The 15,452-nt window shown below is 37.3% G+C and overlaps 1 pseudogene; it reads right to left on the bottom strand.

Annotated features, from left to right (window-relative positions):
* The window catches only part of LOC133777375 (serine/arginine-rich splicing factor 3-like), a 391,636-nt pseudogene that overhangs the window by 240,312 nt on the left and 135,872 nt on the right, over nt 1-15,452 (bottom strand).

Below are 15,452 nucleotides of genomic sequence, written 5' to 3'. Positions count from 1 at the left end.
TTTAACAGAAAAGCTGGAAATTGGATGTTATGGATTGAAGTTTTGTTTCCACCTCAAAATTCACATGCTGAAGCCTTTATCTCAAGTGTGGCTATATTTGGAGATGGGACCTTTAAGGAAGTAATTAAATGCTTCACCTTACCACAGTTAGAATGGCTGTCATCCAAAAATAAAAAAAATAGATAAGGAGGATGATATGAGGAAAAATGTACCCTACTACACTGTTGATGGGGATGTACTACAACCATTATGGAAGAGCATGCATATTCCTCAGAGATTTGAAAATAGTTATACTGCATAACCCAGTCATCCCACTCCTGGCATTTACCCAAAGTAACTAAAATGAGCATATGGAAGATGTATTTGTATCCCCATGTTTATCACAGCTCAACTGATATTGGCTAAGATATTGAATTAACCAGGATGTTAATCAACTGATGAATGGATAAAGAAAATATAGCATGCATACACAATAGAATACTACTCAGCCAGAAAAATAAAAACTTTTCTTTTGCAACAAAAGAATGCAAAAAGAAATTATTATACTTAGTGAAACAAGCCAGCCCCATAAAGAAAAATGTCATACGTTTTCTCTGATATGTGGCAGTTTCCATAGAAAATAAAAATCATAAAAATGAAATGGACATCTTGTGATATGACCATTGTTTTAGCACTTATTTTTACTGCTTGGGAATTGCGGCTTTTCTACTTTGTATTTGTTCAGTGTTATGGTTTGTGGTGAAATAAGCATATGATTACAGAGTGGATTAAAATTTTTATCTTTGCAAAAATTAAAGAAAAAAAGAAGGGAAGAAAGAGGGGTATTGAGGAAAGAAGAGTCACAGGGAAGGAAGTTATCTTCTTACAATTATACCAGTGAAACACATAAAATCCTTTCTCATATTAAAAAAAAAAACAAATGTAAACTTTTTATTTTTTATTTTTAACTTACAAACATTTTATTTAAAGCCATGAATTTCATAAATACAAACTAAGCAAAATAATGATTCCCCCACCCTCGCTCCTACCCCCATTTGTACCCTTCTTCTTCCTCCCTTGGCTATTCCCATTCTTAAAATATAAGATACTTTTTAAAAAGCTGAAATAAAAGACTAAATGAGTTGTAAGAGGGGGTCATAATCCATGAGAACTAGTGACTTTTTAAAAAAGACATAACAGAGTTTACTTGTTCTGTTTCCATACTTTCATGGAAGAAATATCATGTGAGGACACAACAAAAAAGACCCATATGCAAGCCAGTAAAAGACCCTCCACCAGAATCTGATTCTTCTAGAACATTATGTGAGCTATATGGACACTGGGACCATGAGAAAATAAACTTACATTGTCTAATCCACTTACTCTATGGCAGTTTTGTTATGGCAACCTGCGAAGACCTTACGAATGTCTCCAGAGGACTCTGAAACGTTCTAATGTATTCCTGTGAATCTAGCCACACATAGCTGGAGGGCTATGCACAGATCCAGAACAGACTTCAGGAGACCTCAACTCTTACTTCTGCCTTCTGTTCAGGCTCTGCATGCTGGAAATAAAATGTAAGGAAGTGTTGTAAACTTACTGACTGAGCAAGGATAGTGTGTCCCCCCACCACCAACCAGAAAACTTCTGGGCAAAATCTAGGCAATTCTCTGGTTCTAGACACTGCAGGAAATTATTTTTTTATTGTTATCCAACCACTAAATTAACAAAGAAGAAAGTTTAGTGGTCACACATAACAAAGATCACAGAATTAGTTCAGGAAAGTCATTAACCAAACAATAACAAGAAAATACCCTAATGATGGGGTAGAATCTGACTTCCTGTTTTGACATTATTTCATTTATTGTCCAATTCTGAACAGAAGTATTATAAAAGATGCAGAAATGTAATAAAAGATGCAAGTGTGGCCCTGACACAGGAAAAAAGGCAGTCAATAGAAACAATTCCCAAGGAAATCAAGATGCTAAACTTGTTAGAGAATATTTAAATTCAATTATTTAAAACATATACAAATAAATAAAGAAAATAATTTTTGAAAAATGAAAATAAAGTATGATGTTAATACTTCATGCTACACACAATATTAATGAAGAGATGCAAACTAAAGGGCAGTTGACATTACATAATCTAAGAGACAGGACATAGGGATAAAGAAAAATGAACAAAATATAGGAGATTTGTGCAACAGTAAGCATAATAGGATGCACATGAAAAGAAAGAAAGAGAAAAAAGAAAGAAGTAGAATGTTTGAAGGACTAATGGCTGAAAATTTCTGAACTTTGATGAAAAACATAAATCTAAACACCCAGGATCAAATAAACCTCCAAGTGATATAGTCAAGGAAATACACATCCAGACAAATTATAATCCAACTGCTAAAATGTATAGAAAAAAGTAAAATCTTGAAAGCAGCAAGAAACTAATCACATGAAAGTGATTCTAAGTAAAAGTAAGAGCTGATAGTTCATCACAAACCATGGAGGCCAGAAAGCAATGAGATGCATATTCATAACAGTGAAAGAAGATAGCCAACCAAGAATTCTATATCTACAAAAACTATACTATAAGAATTCAGAAATTTTGGCCAGCGCCATGGCTCACTAGGCTGATCTTCCACCTGTGGCGCCGACACTCCAGGTTCTAGTCCCAGTTGGGGCGTCGGTTCTGTCCCAGTTGCTCCTCTTCCAGTTCAGCTCTCTGCTGTGGCCTGGGAAGTCAGTGGAGGATGGCCCAAGTGCTTGGGCCCTGCACCTACATGGGAGCCCAGGAGGAAGCACCTGGCTCCTGGCTTCGGATCGGTGCAGCATGCTGGCTGTAGCAGCCATTTGGGGAGTGAACCAAAGGAAGGAAGAACTTTTTCTCTGACTCTCTCTCACCGTCTAACTCTGCCTGTCAAAAAAAAAAAAAGAATTCAGAAATTTAGATGTGAATGGATTTGACAAAATTGAAGGAATTTTCCCTTAATAAAATGGTCGTACATGAAATACTGAAAGAAATACTTTAGGATACAGTGAAAGAGCACTTGAAAGAACTAAAATCCACACAAAGAAGGACAGAACAAAACTAAACATCACTACAAGGATAAACAGTATTAATGTATTTTTAGTGAAACTCTTTTTTCCAGCTGCATAATGAATAACATATCTGTGTTGAACACTTGAAAAATAAATGATTCTTTGCATACTCTTCTAAAGTAGGTGAGGAACACTTCCACTCAGTGAGGCCAATATTGTTCTCATACTGAACTCAAACAAGTACATCAAGAAAAAGTAAGGCATTATCCCTTATATTTAGAAATAAAAATAACCAACAAAAATGCTAGCAAACTGAATCCAGTCACAAAGAAAAAGGAAATATATGTACATATATATACATATCTATATATCTATATCTATCTTTATCTATATAAGTCTATACATATATCTATATATGCCTATATCTATACCTATATCTATATCTATAGATATATCCAAGTAGAATATCCTTGGAACTAAAGGATGATTCAACATAAGAAAATCCACCAATGTAATATGCAAAAATATTGAATAAAAATTCATCTCAAAAGACATAAAAACAGCTTACTGCTCTAGTCTAGAATATAGTTTAAAAAAGTGGAGAGTGCAATCTCATGGAAGAGTTAGGGAAAAAATGGTAGAGGAATAAATAAATAAATCTTTGAAAATTATGCTATAAAACTATAGTAGTTAAAATTGTATGACATTGCTATAAAAGCAAAACCAAATAGAGCAAAAGGTAAAATAGAAATCCTACAAGCAGACCTATCAGGGTACAATAAGTTGCTCTATAATAAAGTTGCTAAGAACCCTCGCTGAAGAAAAAACAAAAGTCTTTTTAAAATGGTGTTTGAAATTTGTATATCATTAGAATGGAGTGAATTTGAGAGCTTCATTTTAAATTCAAAGAATTTCAAAAAATAATATTTTTTTGTAGTAGAGGATAGGAAAGAAACATAAGACCAAAATGGATGAATACAAAAATGGTTGACAGACAAGAAAATTAAAATGTTGAAAAATATAAAAGATCTATAAGAAATAGACACCAGCATAAACTAACAATCAGAGCAACATTAACAGTGCTTGGGCCCCAGCACCATGGGAAACTCAGATGAAGCTCTTGGCCCAACTCCAAATGGCGTTAAGGCCATTTGGGGAGTGAACAAGCAGTCTCTTTCTATCCCTGTCTTTCTCTGTAACTCTGCCTTTCAAATAAATAAATCTTAAAAAAAAGGTTGGTTTCAATTACAAATAGCAAAAAACATTTTAAAAGTCCACACAAACTCAAAATCTGTACTACCTATGTTGACCTCATCTGAAACCTTCAAAAATATTCAAAGGAACACAAGTTTTCTCATCTCTCTTACATAAGTACAAATGAAACCTACCATTCTGTGACCTGACTGTGGCTAAAGCACTTGTCCAACCCAGGATGGGCCTTCTCTCCTGAGGCTTTTACTTCACACATGGGCAGGCAAATTGCATCTCACCTGTGTGAGTTTGCCATCATCTGGACAGTTCATCTGAAGAGGCAAACTAGCTTTCACAACCTCTCCACCTACAGCTAAAAGGGTTTTTCCCTGTATGTGTTCTCCTGGGGACTATTGCATGAGAATTTTTAAAGATTTAGTTTGAAAGTGAGAATTACAGAAAGCAAGGGTGAGAGAGAGAGATCTTCCATCCAACTGGTTCATTCCCTAAATGGCCACAATGGTCAGGGCTGAGCCAGGCCGAAACCAGGAGCCAGGATCTTCATCTGGGTCTCCCATGTGGGTACAGGGGCCCAAGTACTGGGGCTACCTTCCACTGCTTTCCCAGGTACATTAGTGTGGAGCAGCCAGGACTTGAACTGGCACCCACAGGTGATGCAGGCTGTTGCAGACAGCACAGCTGCAGCCCCACATGAGAAATTTTAAAGTAGGTCTTGTCACATGCTGGATAACTACAGATGGGACTTCTTATCCTGGAAGAGTCAATCTGACTCTTTAGCTGCTAAAGGGGAAAACCCAGGAATAGGGGCAATGGGAGAACCTGGTACCATCTGAGCTCACCATTGGCAGCTATGGACTTTGCTCAATGCACTGAGGTACAAGAGACTTGACATCCCTTTTGGGCACCTGAGAACCCATCATCAGCTTTAGTTGCGAGGACATGGGCTGGCTGATATCTACACATGACTGTCTGAGGTACACACAGAAAAGTCATAAAGTGAGCACCCACTTTCTCTTCAACTTCTGCCACTGTTTCACTCACATCTCCATCTGTTCGCTGACCCAGCTGCACAAGATGTGTTTATGTTTTTTCCCTGCAGAGTTACATTTAGGTGGATTCTTTGAAAGGGATTGTCCTTAACACTTGGAGATGCTGGCTGCATTTACCGGCAGGATCGGCGGCTACAAAGGTGGGCATCAGCTGCATCATGAAGTACACTGATTGCATGAGCCTTGAGGAATCTAGAGGAGAGACACTGGGAACTTTTCTTCCTCTGAATGGTGCAAGCAATGTGCAGCTTGACCATACTGAAAAATAACTTGAGGTATTCGATAGATGGTGTTGGTGCAAATTGACGCTTAAGGTGCAAAGACTGAGGGGCTGAAAGGTGGAATTAATAAAATGTGGAGATGGAGATAAGGTGTCCCCAGAGGCAGATTCTCTCCCTCTGACATATCAGATACATATGCAATGAGTCTGTTTTCAAGGTATTGACACCCAGTTGTAAGTCATTGACACTAAGTACTTCAAAAGCACTTTCTCTTGCAGTTTTATTCCAAAAATTCAAATTCCCTTCTGACCTTTGAAATATTGTTTCCTCCATTACTTATGGCTAGTCTACATGCCATCCACTCTCTCCTCATTCAGGTAGTTGCTCCACTTGCTCTATGTTGTGGGTGCAAGCAGAGCCTGCAGCCAGCCAACAAGTGGAAAGGGTGTGTGAGGCACTGGCCACTGAGCTGGTGGGGTTATACGTGGTCTGCTGCTTCCCAACAATGAGAATCTGCATCAGTGGTGTGTGCTCCCAATCACCAGCAGCAGTGTGATCCACCAGCCTTGCCCAGAGGAATTCCACAGTCACCTGATTTAGTGATTTAGTGATGGTCCTCACACACCCCTCTCCACTCATGCCTCACCCTGGGCTAGGGGATTGTGCTGCAAGTAGGGGTCTACCCAAGAGGCCTGGGGTCAGTGGTGACCCAGAGTGTTGTAGACAACCAGCCCAGCCTGTGGGAGGGAGACAACTACTTCCTATACTTTGACTCACAACCAAGCTTTACTTTTTAATAAAGATAACATTGGGAAGGCATTTTGCTTAGCAGGTAAGATGCCTTTTTGGAGGATAGTGCTGCAGTTATTAGGTTAAGCCTCCTCCTGTAGCACTGGCACCCATATGAGTGTCAGTTCATGATTTGACTGCTCCTCTTGATCCAGCTATCTGCTGAAGGCCTGGGAAAGCAGTGGAAGATGGCACAAGGGTTTGGGACCCTGCATCCATATGGGAGACCTTAAAGAAGCTCCTGTCTCCTGGCTTTGGATTGGTCTACCTCTGGCCACTTGCAGCCATTTGGAAATCAAACCAGCAGATGGAAGACCTCTTTTTCTACCTCTCAAATAAAGGAATGAATCTTTAAAAAGAAAAAAAGATGCCATTTGGGAATACAATTGTCCCATGTTGGATTACTTGGGTTCACATCTTAGCTTTGGATGTTTATTCCACCCTCCTGCCAGGACAGACCACTCAGTTAGTAGGGTTCCCCACTCATGTGGGAGCCTTGCACCAAGTTCCAGCTCCTGGCTTTAGGCTGACCCAGAACTACGTTGTTGGTGTTTGAGAATAGAACCAACAAATGGGAGCTCTGTTACTGTCTCTCCCTCTCAAATAATTTTTTATATGTTTGTCTCATTGTAAAACAAGACAGCATTGAAAACAAGAATATAGAAAATTTCAAGAAAATCTATAATTCTATCACACAATTAACATTATAAGCATGGATTTCTACACAATCAGTGATTGTCAGTATACATTATTGCCCTACACTTTTTATAAACTCTATATTCAAAGCATATCCTGAACTAATGCAATTAATTTCAAAAGGATTTATTAAATGCTAGACTACTTTCAACTCATGAATGAATTTATCAAGCAATCATCTAATATAAATGATTACCATATGTTTGCACTATTGGGAATAATTCTATTGTGAATACTTTGACATCAATATAATTTTGTCTAAAATGTCTTCATGAAAAATGTCTAGATTAGAAATCAACTGAATAGTATTTCATGGTTTTGTTACCTAATGACAAATTGCCTTCATTGAAGTTTAAATGATTTATTCTTTCAACACTAATGTTATGTGTTTATCAAACACAGTTATATTAAGATGCATTTGGGGTCAGTGCTGTGGCATAGCAGGTAAAGCTGAAGCTTGGCAGTGCTGGCATCCCATATGGATGCCGGTTCAAGTCCCTGCTGCTCCACTTCCAATCCAGCTCTCTGCTATGGCCTGGGAAAGCAGTGAAAGATGGCCCACATCCCTGGGCCCCAGTACCCATGTGGGAGATTCAGAAGAAGCTCCTGGATCCTGGATTTGGATTGGCACAGCTCGGGCCCTTGCAGCCAATTGGAGAGTGAACCAGCAGATGGAAGACCTCTCTCTCTCTCTGTCTCTTCTTCTCTCTGTATGTAACTCTTTCAAATAAATAAATAAATCTTTTTAAAAAGATACATTTGTTTGCAAACAATATGTGACATCAATTCAACTCTTAAATTTTCTCATATAAGTAGCTTAATTTTGGGGCCTGAATTATGGCTGATTGGTTCTGTAGTCTAATGATATCTTTGAACTCAACTATTTTCCTCTTCTGTATGAATTTCAGTGTTGTATGTTACTAGAATTCTGAAAAAAATTCACAGAGACTTTTTAGGCATCATCTAAACATTATAAACTCCAGAGAGCAAAAATTACTACAAACTATGATTTTCTAGAATTATTTCTTTAGATAATGCTACAATTTTATTGTAGCTTTAAACTGGTCATGCACATACGCACACACACACATGCACCACACATATATTCACAAATACACATACACAATCAGCAAGTCTCCAATCCATTTACCAAAGTGCATCAACGTACTAGTTTAAGATTGCTGCCAGAGAATAGTCCTTTTCTTTAAATTCCAATTTAATCTAGTGATTTATTTTTGACCAAAAATGATACAGCTTGGTTACTGTTTTGAAAACAGATGCAGGTACCATCAAAAAGCACAAACATGGGACTAAGTTACACTATCTAGGGAATTACATAAGAAATGTCTCACTCATCATATTAATGGAATTGAATCTAGTTTGAGTTACCATGTCTAGCAAAATATGAAGTTTTAAAAAACTGAATGTATGTAATTTCAAATAAATTTTGAGTTGTATCTAAATGTGTACACTACAACATTAAGCATAAAGTCACAGACATTTAAATATCTTTAGTTAGGAAAATGTGAGTAGATAATAATTGCTAACATTTATTTTATACCAGGTGATGTTTCCAGCATTTTATGTTTCCAGAAAAGTAGAGATAGCTCCTGTTATCTTAACTTTAAAGAAAATGGAACTGAGGCATGAAGAGGTAAGTAACAAGTTTGCCCAAGGATATATAATCATGAAATGACAAAGCCTTTGACTTGGCATGATCTGAATGAAAGCCATTTTTTCACAAATTCAATGTTTGATCTATTTCATATATCTACTAAAAGGATTTACTATCAAATGATACTTTCTGATAAAATCTATGGAAACTGCAGATGAGTATTGCTCCAAACCAAATACTTGGGGCTGGCATTGTGGCGTAGCAGGTAAATCCATTGTCTTTAAATTTAGCAAAGATATGCCTTATTAGATGAGTGTACTTTGGGTAATTCTTCTTGTCAGTGTGTACACATTAGAAATTGATTACAAGTATAAAAATACTGTTTCAGAATTGAAAATGAATCTTTATGTGAATGGAAGGGGAAAGGGAGCGGGAAAGGGGAGGGTTGCGGGTGGGAGGGAAGTTATGGGAGGGGGGAAGCCATTGTAACCCATAAGCTGTACTTTGGAAATTTATATTCATTAAATAAAAGTTTAAAAAAAAGAAATTGATTACAAGGGCCAGCGCTGTGGCACAGTAGGTTAAAGCAACAGTCTGTGGTGCCTGCACCCCATATGGGTGCTGGTTTGAGTCCCAGGTGCTCCACTTCTGATCTGGCTCCCTGCTAATGCACCTGGGAAAGCATCAGAGGATGGCTGACATCCTTGGGCCCCTGCACCCATGTGGGAGATCTGGAAGAATCTCCTGGCTTCAGATCAGCTGTTGCAGCCAACTGGGAAGTGAACCAGTGGATGGAAGAGCTTTCTCTCTGTCTCTACCTTTCTATGTAACTCTTTCAAATAAATAAAAATAAATCTTTTAAAAAAAGAAATTGATTACAGCAGGCAACACATATGAACTTGTATTATAGAAAGATTGTCCTTTAGAAAAATTTTAGACCTACAGAGCTAAAGAAAAAAAAAGTGTGGTACAAATGTGAACTTTTGAATAAAAACCTATTTTTCATGAATGCTTGATGTTATAAAACACAAAAATACATCACTGAGAACCAAAAGTAAATTGGACTATCTCATTGTGATTTGAAATCTAGGGACAAAATGTCCTTTACTTTTCTTGCAGAGAATGTAAATAGTGTTTAGATACCCCATGGGCAAGTTTGATCTAATGAAAACAAATATTTTGGATCATTTATCTCATATATTCCACTACATTTAAAATAATATACCTGTCAGAAAAGTGATCCCTGTTAAATATAAGAGTGGGAATAAGAGAGGGAGGAGATGTACAGTTTGAGACAAGCTCAATTGGACTTGTCCCAAATGGTCGAGTTAGAAATGTGCCAGGGGATTCCAATACAATCCCATCAAGGTGGCAAGTACCAATGCCATCTCACTAGTCAAAGTGATCAGTTTCAGTTCACAATTGATCATAATGATAGGATTAAGAGGCAAAGGGATCACATAAACAAGACTAGTGTCTGCAAATACTAACTGATAGAATTAAAAAGGAGAGAATGATCCAACATGGGAAGCAGGATACACAGCAGACTCATAGATTGGCAGATGTCCTTAACAGTACTCTGGCCTCAGAATCAGCCCTTAAGGCATTTGGATCTGGCTCAAGAGCCCATGAGAGTATTTCAGGCATGGAAAGCCAAGACACTCTGGCAAAAACAACAACAACAACAACAACAACAACTAAATAAAAGATCTCTGCAAGTGAGATCCCAGTGGAAAGAATGGGCCATCAAAGAAGGAGGTACTTTTCTCTGAAGGGAGGAGAGAACTTCCACTTTGACTATGACTTTGTCTAAATAAGATCAGAGTTGGCGAACTCAAAACACTTCCATAGCCTTGGCAACTCACGGCAAGAGCCTAGGGTGATTACTGATGCCATAATCAATAGTGTCAATTGTTAAGTCAACAACAGGAGTCACTGTGCACTTACTCCCCATGTACGATCTCTGTCCCTAATGTGTTGTACAATGTGAATTAATGCTATAACTAGTACTCAAACAGTATTTCACAACTTGTGTTTCTGTGTGGGTGCAAACTGCTGAAATCTTTACTCAGTATATACTAAATTGATCTTCTGTATATAAATATAATTGAAAATGAATCTTGATGTGAATGGAATGGGAGAGGGAGCAGGAGATGGGAGGGTTGCAGGTGCGATGGAAGTTATGGGGGGGGAAAGCCATTATAATCCAAAAGCTGTACTATGGAAATTTATATTTATTAAATATAAGTTTAAAAACATATATCTGTCATAATACATCAAGAAGAAAACATATTTATGCCTAAAAATACAAATTCAACTATTACAAACTGTTCAGAAAAATTAAAAATTATATGTTTTTAATATTTTTAAATGAAACATGTTTCTTTGCTTCCCAATAAAAATGTGATTCACTTTAACGTCTTGAGAATAAGAACTGAGAGTGTATAAAGCAAAATATATTTTAAGGAGAGAATTTAAAATGTTCATTTTTAAAGCAACAACATTTTTCACTTCTTGGCTTGCATTTTAAATTTGTATATATATATATGCATATATATTTTAACCATCCTTCCTGGTTACTGAAAATTACCACATACCAGAATTAATTGCTTCCCAAACATTTACAATTTGTTTCTTCAATTAAAAGAAAAATACTTGACTGTGTCTCTTGAGTAACCAAGTAAATATAATAATTTGGCATCATTTTACAAAATTGGAATCTGTAAGAACACAGAAACCACTGCAGAAATATTCTATAAGAAAGCACTCATGCATATTGTTCTTACAGTAGATTCAAACCCATGTCACAGGAGAGCAACTCCTCACTCAACATTCAAAATGTTCACATTCTTCTAAATATTCCTTTTAACATAGTGACTGCAGCTGGACACAAGAGTCTTTAAAATTAAAAGAAACAATTTGGGTACACTGAGGTTCCTAGTCTTCTTGTTTTTCTGGGACAGAGTATCTTTTTTGAATTTAGACTGACAAGGATACAACCCCCTCCACAAAGTAAAATGCCTAAACATTAGAGCACTGCTCCTGACCCCTGATCGCTTGTTCCTCTATGTGGGATTTATGAATGACTTACACGAACAGACATATTGGAAAGAGGCAATGAGCTACCACCCCCCCTTTCTGTATTTAGGATTTTTCTAGGATGCCTACAAGAGAACATGAGTTCTTGTCTGCCCTCTTTTATACTGTAAATTTAGCAAAAAACCTGTGCTCTGTAAGTGACCAGGTAAGGATGCAACGTAATGTACTAGGGCAATGGAAAGGAATCTTTGTTGCTAAGCATTAAGACTAACAACTCTGTGGGCTAGGAAGCTTACATTTTTACTTCCTTCCATGTCCAGCTTGAATCATTCAGAACAGAGAGAGTAGGAATGTAAGTTATGAACATACTACACTGCCACAAATGTTATGATACTTATCAGTTTGTAATCAGGAATGACTTAAAATTTAACCAAAAATACCACAGTAACTATGGTAGATTCATCAACATCTACACTTATAATTAACATCCATATCTATAATTATATCTATCTATGAATGATCTGTCAGGAATTATTATCTGAGATGGATAATTAATAACTCCTTTTACAATTTTCATAATGTACAAAAATGAACTTTGAATTCTTTGGGAATTGGATAAGATAAATATATTTGTATTTGATGGGCCCAGGCTGAGAACTTGTAATGACAATTCCAATCACAATACCTACTAAAAAATTAAATACCTTGGAATACATTTAACTAAGAATGTGAAAGATCTCCAAAATGGAAATTACAAAACATTAAAGGAAGAAATAGAAAAACACACAAAAAATGGAAAAATATTTCATGTTTGTGCATGGGAAAAATTACTATCATCAAAATGTTCATAAATCTCAAAGTGATTTATAGATTCAGTGAGATCCCAATCAAAGCTCCAAAAACATTCTTCTCAGATCTAGAAAAAAGAATGCTAAAATTTCTATAGAAACATAAGAGACCCCCAAATAACTAAAACAATGTTAAACAACAAAAAGTTGGAAGTATCAAAATACCAGATTTCAAGACATACTACAGGGCAGTTACAAACAAAACAGCCTGGGACTGGAACAAAAAAGACATGTATACCAATGAAACAAAATATAACCAAAGAAATTAATCCATGCAGCTACAATCAACTAGTCTTTGACAAACGAGCTAAAATCAATCCCTGGAGAAAGGACAGTCTCTTCAACAAATAGTGTTGGGAAAACTGTATCTCAACATGCAGACGTATGAAACAAAACCTGTACTTACACCCCATATAAAAATCCACTCACAACTGATCATGAATATAAATCTATGACCTGATATCAACAAATTACTAGAGGAAAACATTGGGCAAACTCTGCAAGACATTGGCATAGGAAAGACTTCTTGGAAAAGACCCCAGAAGCACATGCAATGAAAGTAGAAAGAGACAAAAGGGATTACATCAAGCTAAGAAGCTTTTGTGCTGCAAAGGAAACAGCAAAGTGAAGAATGGTAGAAAATATTTGCAAAGTATATAACTGATAAAAGGTTAATATCTGATGTTTATTAAAGATCTCAAGAGACTCAACTGCAACAAAATAATGCAGTTAAGAAATGGGCAAAGGACATGAACAGAAATTTTTCAAAGGATGCAATCAATACAAATGGCCTACAGACACATGAAAACATGCTCAGCATCACTAACCATCAGGGAAATGCAAAGAAAACCATAAAGTTTCATCTCATCCCAGCTAGAATGTCTATCATGCAAAAATCAAAAAAATAATAAATGCTGGTATGGATGCAGGGCAAAAGGTACCTTTATATGCTATTGTTGGGAATGTAAAGCAGTACAACCATTATGGAAGACAGTAAGGATATTCCTCAGAAATCTGAAAATAGATCTACTACATGATGCAGCCATCCAAGTCCTGGGAATTTACCCAAACAAGATGAAATCAGGCTTTGAAAGAGTTATTTGTAACCCCCATGTTTACTCCAGCTCAATTTATGATAATTAAGATAAGTAATCAAGCCAGATTCCCATTAACTGATGTCTGGATAAAGAAAATGAGTAGTATGGAATACTGCTCAGTCATAAAAAATAATGAAATCCTGTCCATGTAATAAATGGATGCAACTGGAAACCATTATGCTTATTGAAATGAGCAATTCAAGAAAGATGTCATTTCCTCCCTGATATGTTCTGATTAATATAGGATACAAAAATATATAAGAATGAAATGGACTCATGATTTGATTATTGTACACTCTAGTGAAACTGTGTGTACTCTAGTGAAGCTGTGGTTTTGGACTTTTTATTTGTTGAATATCATGGTTAGTGGTGCACTAAACTTGAGATTAAAAAGAAAATTGTGAAATTATGTTTTTTTGAATTTATGTTTTTGCAAAAATTAAAGAGAAAAAGGAAGGGTGAAGGGGGATTGGTGGAGAGAGTGGGGGATATCTTCTTATCATTGTATGTATGAAATACATGAAATCTGTTCTCTGTTTTTATCTTTTTTTTTTTTGGACAGGCAGAGTGGACAGTGAGAGAGAGACAGAGAGAAAGGTCTTCCTTTTGCCATTGGTTCACCCTCCAATGGCCACCGTGGCAGGTGCGCTGTGGCTGGCGCATCTCGCTGATCCAAAGGCAGGAGCCGGGTGCTTCTCCTGGTCTCCCATGGGGTGCAGGGCCCAAGCACTTGCGCCATCCTCCACTGCACTCCCGGGCCACAGCAGAGAGCTGGCCTGGAAGAGGGGCAACCTGGACAGAATCCGGTGCCCTGACCTGGACTAGAACCCGGTGTGCCAGTGCTGCAAGGTGAAGGATTAGCCTATTGAGCCGTGGCACTGGCTGAAATCTGTTCTCTTTATATTAATAAAAAATTTAGAGAAACATCTACAGTTATCTGATCTTCAACAAAAGTGCTAAGAATATTCACTGTAGAAAGGGCAATCTTTTCAATAAATGTTGCTTTGAATATTGAATATTGACATGCAGCTTTGAACTTTATCACTCATCATGTTCGAAGAAATGAACTCAGAGGTGTTCACTTACCCTAGCCATTAAGATGTCAGTTAAGATGCTAGAATCTCATATGAAAGTACCTAGTAGATACCCAGCTCTGACTTCTGACTCTAGTTTCCTGCTAATGCAGATGCTGGGAGGGATTAGGGATAACTCAAGTACTGGGTTCCTTCCACCATGTGAGAGAGCTGGATTGGTTTCTACAATACTGGTTTCTGTAGGAATTTGTGGAGTCAATCAACATGAGAGCTCTCTCTGGCTCTTTTTGTCTATATGCTCTCAAATAAATGTGTTTTTTTACAGATTTTTATTTTTATTTATGTTTGAGAGGTAGAGTTACAGACAGTGAGATGGAGAGATGGAGAGACAGAGAGAGAGGTCTTCCTTCCATTGGTTCACTCCCCAAATGGCCACAACAGACTGAGCTGTGTCAATCTGAATCCAGGAGCCAGGAGCTTCTTCCCATTCTTCCATGTGGGTGCAGGGGCCCAAGGAATTGGGCCATCTTCTACTGCTTTCTCAGGCCATAGCAGAGAGCTGGATTGGAAGAGGAGCAGCCAGGACTCGAACTAGTGTCCATACTGGGTGCTGGTGCCGCAGGCGTTGAATTAGCCTATTGCACCATGATGCCAGCCCCCCTCAAATAAATAATTTTAAACTCAATTCAAAATGATTTAAAGACTTAAATGTAAGACCTGTAACTATTAGGAGAAAAATGCTTCAGGACCTTGGAATGGGTAAGCATTTGGAGCATAAGACACCAAAGCACTAGAAGAAAAAAGCAAAAATAGTCAAATGGAATTTTATCAAATTAAA

Source organism: Lepus europaeus, chromosome 18 (genome assembly GCF_033115175.1).
Source record: "Lepus europaeus isolate LE1 chromosome 18, mLepTim1.pri, whole genome shotgun sequence".
NCBI lineage: Eukaryota > Metazoa > Chordata > Mammalia > Lagomorpha > Leporidae > Lepus > Lepus europaeus.
This window is presented reverse-complemented; position numbering and strand designations above follow the sequence as displayed.